The sequence below is a fragment of the Engraulis encrasicolus genome, chromosome 24 (genome assembly GCF_034702125.1).
Source record: "Engraulis encrasicolus isolate BLACKSEA-1 chromosome 24, IST_EnEncr_1.0, whole genome shotgun sequence".
In the NCBI taxonomy this organism is placed as follows: Eukaryota; Metazoa; Chordata; class Actinopteri; order Clupeiformes; family Engraulidae; genus Engraulis; species Engraulis encrasicolus.
In genome coordinates this window covers 915,108-922,607 of record NC_085880.1, presented here as the reverse complement: position 1 = coordinate 922,607, position 7,500 = coordinate 915,108, and positions in this window count along the sequence as shown.

Below are 7,500 nucleotides of genomic sequence, written 5' to 3'. Positions count from 1 at the left end.
CAAATAGACAGTATACACACTCAAAAGCAACCGAACACAAGCACACAGTACACGCACGCACGCACGCACGCACGCACGCACGCACGCACGCACGCACGCACGCACGCACGCACGCACGCACGCACGCACGCACACACACACACACACACACACACACACACACACACATACACACACTGTACGCACACAGGGTCACCTATAAGTACGGGAAGTCCAAGACGTCCATCTCCTTTGCATGTTGTGTATCATTTCAACTTGAATGATAATATATGGTGGATACAGCACCAATCCTACATCACTGCAGTTCTTGAATCATGCTCTTCGTTTGGTCTCCTTTTGGTCTCATTTCCTTATTTTGCTTGCTCTCCTCTCCATCTCTGTGGACAGCTTCATTAGCAAGCTGGGTGGGGACCAAAAACCCAACCGGGCACTTTTGGCTTTAACTGGCCCCGCAGACATGCAGTACAAAGCACAACCCATTTTGACTCACTCCTGTGTCTGTATTGAAGATGAAACAATTTATTGCATCCTCTCAACTGTGGGCTATTCTCAAAGAAACAAAAAAACAACAAACAAACAAACAGAAACAAAAATAAAACAAAAACAAAAAATCAGTACCTGCCCATGGCGGCTGTCGGCCCACTGGGAAAATGCCCTGTATGTCAGATTACCAGTCCAGCCCTAGCTACATAACAAGACTAAGGGGATGGCACCAGAATCTGTTCTTGTAGGAGTTGGAGCATCTGGGAATAGCTCTATACGTATTTCTCTGTGCTATCTCAGACAGAAGTAATTATATTCGTTTATTTTTAACAGCTGAAACGGATATGGAGACGCATATCGACCCCTCCGCACAGTCGCAGGTGAAATAAACCCACACAGACACGCTGCCTGTTTGCAGCATATGTTCCTTCTCTGGTAGAAATGGGCAATTATCCTTTATATATCTCCTTTTTCCTCCTCCTCTTCATCCTCCTCCTCCTTTCGCACCTTCTCTCTCTCTCTCTCTCTCTCTCTCTCTCTCTCTCTCTCTCTCTCTCTCTCTCTCTCTCTCTCACTCTCTCTCTTGCTCTCTTGCTGCCTCTTTGCTTCCCTCTCTTTCTTAACTCTCCCCTCTCTCACACACTTACTCTGTCTCTGTCTCTGTCTCTGTCTCTCTCTCTCTCTCTCTCTCTCTCTCTCTCTCTCTCTCTCTCTCTCTCTCTCTCTCTCTCTCTCTCTCTCTCTCTCTCTCTCTCTCTCTCTCTCTCTCTCTCTTGCCCATTCAGCATATTGCTTCTGCTCTATGCTTAATTCTCCACAGGGGTGCTCTTACCGGTGTAGTTTCCTTCCTGGTGGCAGAGGAACAGAGGAGAAGGTCACCACTTCGTTATCGCCACATGCTGTTGTCTAATTCTAACCTGTGCGTTTCATGGTCATCCAGCTCATAAGCGAGCCTACGGGACCCTCTTGTTCCTGGATATCAAAGGCATCCTCCACAGCTGGAAAGACTAAACTTAAACACAGAGACAAGGCTTCAACAGGTGGAGCAGGTGGTGTTTGTACTTATAAGTCTGTCTTACGCAGATACAGAAACACAGACAAATAAAAAGATGCAGACAAACACAAACACGGTCGGACAAGTAAACTCCTCAGACATCCTACTCATACTTATAGAAAGAGATACAGACAGTAATCTAAACCACACAGCAAGGCTGCCTATTGCGGCTGATACAGAGTAGAATTTTGCCAGTTGTTAGAGACACATATTGCCTCTGCTGGTCCAGCACGGGCGTGCACACACACACACACACACACACACACACACACACACACACACACACACACACACACACACACACACACACACACACACACACACACACACACACACACACACACACACTGTTTTTAAATAGCTTAGTCACGCACTCCCTCCACACGACCACAGATTCTGCCATCACAGCCATCATCATCATACATTACCCTCCCCCCCCATACTAGCACCACCCACCATCACTATCCGCAATTATCACCACTCTGCACATGCATCCCATCCTCACCACCACCCTCCACTCCACACATCTCAACCTCGCCACCGCTCTCCAGTCTTCATCATCACCCAGCACCCACCTCCCCCCACCCTCCACTATTATCACCACCACGCCCCAGCATCCCCATCACCACTGCTCTCCACTGTTTCCACCGTGAGTGCTGATTGTCGAAATTATGCCTATGTCATTTTGATATAAAATTTGCCTTCCGGGGGGCCCTAAAGCAACCTGTAGCCTAGGGGCCCTGGGCTATCTTAATATGGCCCTGCTCCCCTCCACTGTTCCCATCACCCCATCCTGTTACATTTACTACTCCTCCACCTCTCCACTGTTCTGCCTCTATCATCATTATTACCCCCACTCTGTCCTCTTCCCCTCACCACCTGCCCCCAGCACTGCTACTGTATGCAAGTACTTCTGCCCACTTAACGGCTTCCAGGAAAGGCCTTATAGGCCACTTGTCAATGCCTGAAAGGATAAAAGCCAATCTTGTTCAACACGTCTGTCGTCATGCACGCACACACAAACCTTTCTCCTTTCGACTAGCCTAACACTTACGTATAGATAACAATGTGCATCTTAACACACAAACAGGAGCAGAAGCATAGATGCACATGCGCACACGCACACGCACACGCACACGGACGCGGACGCACGCACACACTCTCTCTCTCTCTCTCTCTCTCTCTCTCTCTCTCTCTCTCTCTCTCTCTCTCTCTCTCTCTCTCTCTCTCTCTCTCTCTCTCTCTCTCTCTCTCTTTCTATCTCTCTATCTCTCTATCTCTCTATCTCTCTATCTCTCTCTCTCTCTCTCTCTGCCAAGGCCAATGAAAACAAGTGAAATGCCAAAGCCTTTTTGGAGAGAGAGGCCGGTGGGGGGGTGTCTTTGCGATTCTGTGCAAGTAAGGGCAATGCCTCCAGAGTGATGTGATGACTGTGTGAATGCAGATATACTGATACTGATACTGAAGTTTCAAAAGTCAAACATACACACAGCCTAGGTCCTACAGGCACACTTCAAAACGCAAAGGCATTACCACTACATTTCAGTTACAGTGTTCAAAAATGCAATTGAATGGTAATGATACAAACACATTGTGAAAATAACAGAAAGGTAAGGTCATACTCACTCAAATACAAATATGCAAGCACAAACAAGTGTATACATAAACACATGCAGGCTCACACAAAGGCTCACACAAAGGCACACACACACACACACACACACACACACACACACACACACACACACACACACACACACACACACACACACACACACACACACACACACACACACACACACACAATATAGGTTATGAAGGACGAGGAGAATATGGAGGCTGTAGATGCAGCAACCTCGAACTTTGAAGTGCCTTAGTAAGAAGTAGAAGGAATACTGAGGTTGATGATTGCATAGATGTTACAAGAGCTAGCAAGGTCACTTGCTGGAAAAGACCTTTAGTAAAACTCAGGCCTGTTTATGGTCCACTCCACACTTTGTGGAAAGTACCTATCAAGCATTGTTATATTGTAATATATTATTTGTATATGTATGTGAGAAAGTTGGTTGTTCTCACTAATCAGGATAGGCTTTGCGGTTGGAGTTTCGCGGGAGAAGATGAACGCAGCTCGGAACAAACTTTATATCAAAAATATATGGGCTTTATTTTCACCAAAATAAATGTGCACGTGGGCAACTGAAAACAAACTGAAAGATACTCAACATAAATAACAGAAATTCTGGATCCAAACAGTAACTTAAATTTTCAAAATGCTACGGCATAAATTTCACGACAAACCTGCTCTCTCTGGTTACAGCAGTTGTCTAAATGAACACAGCCACACAACTAGCTGTTTCAAGCCCCTCTCCTCAAGAGCTACCCATTCCCGGGTTTACATACACACTTCAATCATTCAATTAACCAATGACTGATAGCTTACTAATTACTCAGGTACTTCACCTGATTACATTGCCGTTTCAACTCAACACAATTCAATTAACTGAATAAACTAATACATTTACCATCTCAAACAAAGAACCAAAAATACAAAGGAAAATAACAGTTGCCCAAGCATTCCCCCACCATCATATACACAATATACATTTAGTTCAGTCAGGATCAAAACATTAGTCCATTATTTCAAGCACACGCCTTCAAGCTATCACCACCTGTCCGAAGTCACGGTGATTGGGAATTTCTGCTCACGTGGTGCGCGCTTTCCACGCAAGAGTCAAACCAACCAACAGATGGAAACGAGAAACGCAGTTGCTGAAACAATGTTCAAACTGTCCGTCCTTGTGTGCGCCGATGCGCCAGTGTGTGTGTGTGTGTGTGTGTGTGTGTGTGTGTGTGTGTGTGTGTGTGTGTGTGTGTGTGTGTGTGCTTTGCAACGTCTCCTGTGCGCTCCTTGCCTCGCGATCATCGCGGAGCATCAACAGTTTCTCAGACAAATTGCGCAGCTGCCCATGAATGCCCAAAGTATATGAACGTTTTTAAAAACCTTGTGAGAAGGGGAGAGCTAGCCTTCTCACACTCCCTTCACCTTCTCCAGTCGCGACACCAAGGGTGGAGCGACAAGCCCGTCCGCCTCCCCTCCAGGTGCAGGGGTGGTGCGCACGGCGCTTCAGTTGCTGTCGGTGCCGCCCCTGATGCTGTTGCCGCTGCTACGGCTGCAGGCCTTGCTTCCACTGGTAGCTGGGTAGGGTCACCGCCGACGGAGGTGCTGCTGCCGCAGGTGCCATCTCGCCTTTGGAAAGAAATCAGTTGGCGCTGGCTTCTGCTCCTGCACCGTCGCTTCCGTCTGCTGGCCTTCTTCGTTTGGGTTCGCCAGGACGTCTCCTGGCTGTCTCTCTCGAAGTGGCCATCCATCTTTCACCGAGTAAGCGCGTCTTCCTCCCGACTCCTTCCCAGTTGGCGTCTGATCCCACTTCTGAGCACCAAATGTGAGAAAGTTGGTTGTTCTCACTAATCAGGATAGGCTTTGCGGTTGGAGTTTCGCGGGAGAAGATGAACGCAGCTCGGAACAAACTTTATATCAAAAATATATGGGCTTTATTTTCACCAAAATAAATGTGCACGTGGGCAACTGAAAACAAACTGAAAGATACTCAACATAAATAACAGAAATTCTGGATCCAAACAGTAACTTAAATTTTCAAAATGCTACGGCATAAATTTCACGACAAACCTGCTCTCTCTGGTTACAGCAGTTGTCTAAATGAACACAGCCACACAACTAGCTGTTTCAAGCCCCTCTCCTCAAGAGCTACCCATTCCCGGGTTTACATACACACTTCAATCATTCAATTAACCAATGACTGATAGCTTACTAATTACTCAGGTACTTCACCTGATTACATTGCCGTTTCAACTCAACACAATTCAATTAACTGAATAAACTAATACATTTACCATCTCAAACAAAGAACCAAAAATACAAAGGAAAATAACAGTTGCCCAAGCATTCCCCCACCATCATATACACAATATACATTTAGTTCAGTCAGGATCAAAACATTAGTCCATTATTTCAAGCACACGCCTTCAAGCTATCACCACCTGTCCGAAGTCACGGTGATTGGGAATTTCTGCTCACGTGGTGCGCGCTTTCCACGCAAGAGTCAAACCAACCAACAGATGGAAACGAGAAACGCAGTTGCTGAAACAATGTTCAAACTGTCCGTCCTTGTGTGCGCCGATGCGCCAGTGTGTGTGTGTGTGTGTGTGTGTGTGTGTGTGTGTGTGTGTGTGTGTGTGTGTGTGCTTTGCAACGTCTCCTGTGCGCTCCTTGCCTCGCGATCATCGCGGAGCATCAACAGTTTCTCAGACAAATTGCGCAGCTGCCCATGAATGCCCAAAGTATATGAACGTTTTTAAAAACCTTGTGAGAAGGGGAGAGCTAGCCTTCTCACAATGTCATTTTTACATTATATTGTATTATATAAAGAAGTTATGTAAGTAAAGGAGTTTAAGAAATGGACCTCCACCCCTACCCCCAAGAGTTGGATGAATAATGTTTCATTTAGAAATTTGTTATAACAGTCTTTCTCTCTCTTTGAAGTAACAGTATAGACGGTGTTTAAGCATGAGGTCTGTAAAGCCAGTGTGTGATCGCAGTGATTGAAACAATGTTCTGCTGAGAGAAAGCACGTTTTTACATTTTTCTTTGATTTTCCATGGACTTTACCAGATTTAAATCTTCGCTTTCCTTTTCTCCAATCAAAAAACTTTTGAAAATGTGCACATAAGAACACTGCTCGTGTCAGCAAAAGACACAAAAGGGAAGACAGCATTTTGAAACAGGAAAACTTCAATTGGAAATATTAGAACTATAACACTAGGGCTGCTACTGTAGGGTACCCAACGGCAGGCATAGTCCTGTTGTTCAAGAGTGCAAAAAAATGGAGAGAGAGAGAGAGAGAGAGAGAGAGAGAGAGAGAGAGAGAGAGAGAGAGAGAGAGGTGATGGGGTCAGACAGAGAAACCAAATTGACTCAAATAGTGTAAACATTTATTTTGTTCTTGTAGCAATAGTGAAGCTGAGCTTACGAACTACTGCAATAGTACTGTATTGATAATGAATGTTACTGTACCTCAGATGGCTTTAGAAGACACACCCTAATTCGTAATTCTGCGGCATCCTCTTTGTGGCATTGTCGGATGCTTTTGAATTATCCTTCACACATTTTCTGTGGTACCCAAACTATGATGGTTTATTTGTCTTGGTAAAGTTTTCCTAAAGGTGATTTATTTATAGTGAAAGAGGGGGTAGACTAAGCATTTGTGAGGGTGTTTGGCCAGTATATATTGCAGTGTCCCATCCAAGGTTTTTGTTAAGACTGCTTGCAGGGTCTGCACATCTTTATTGAGGCACTATTGCTCATTCACACTGAAATCCATCAACATGAAAAGGTATAACTCGCTTTCAATACAGGACATTAATAAGTGTTTGTATTCTGCTTGGTTGTTGCCAAACCATCATTACCATAGAGTTTGCTAGATTTAAACTTATCTTCTTTTGCTCCAGTTGCCCAAGAAGCCTATTTGCTTTGTTTGCCAAAATCACATTTTCCCCATAGATAAGCAAAGCCTTTGGCGTCTTTTGGTATTTGTGTGCATAATTAGGCTTCACTGGGAGAGCTATGGGGGTTTCAAGGCTTTGTTTGAGGATCGTCTTTGAAGTTGGAGCGGTTTGGTGCTGGTTTAAGTCCAACTTACGGTATGCCTGTTCTTCAGAGGAGTATAATAATAACAGGCTTTGGAGAATACAACTTGTGACCCACATTCCTTGGTTCAAGCTATGTATTAAAAATGAGTCATCATAACGGTTTACCTCATCTACTTGGCTAAAGTGTCCATACCAGTTCGAGGCTACACAGAGAAGATGATCAAGTCGAATTATACAGAGAGCATTGTACAGTAGCCAGTCGAGAACAGAGCTACCGCACTAAAATACAATATACA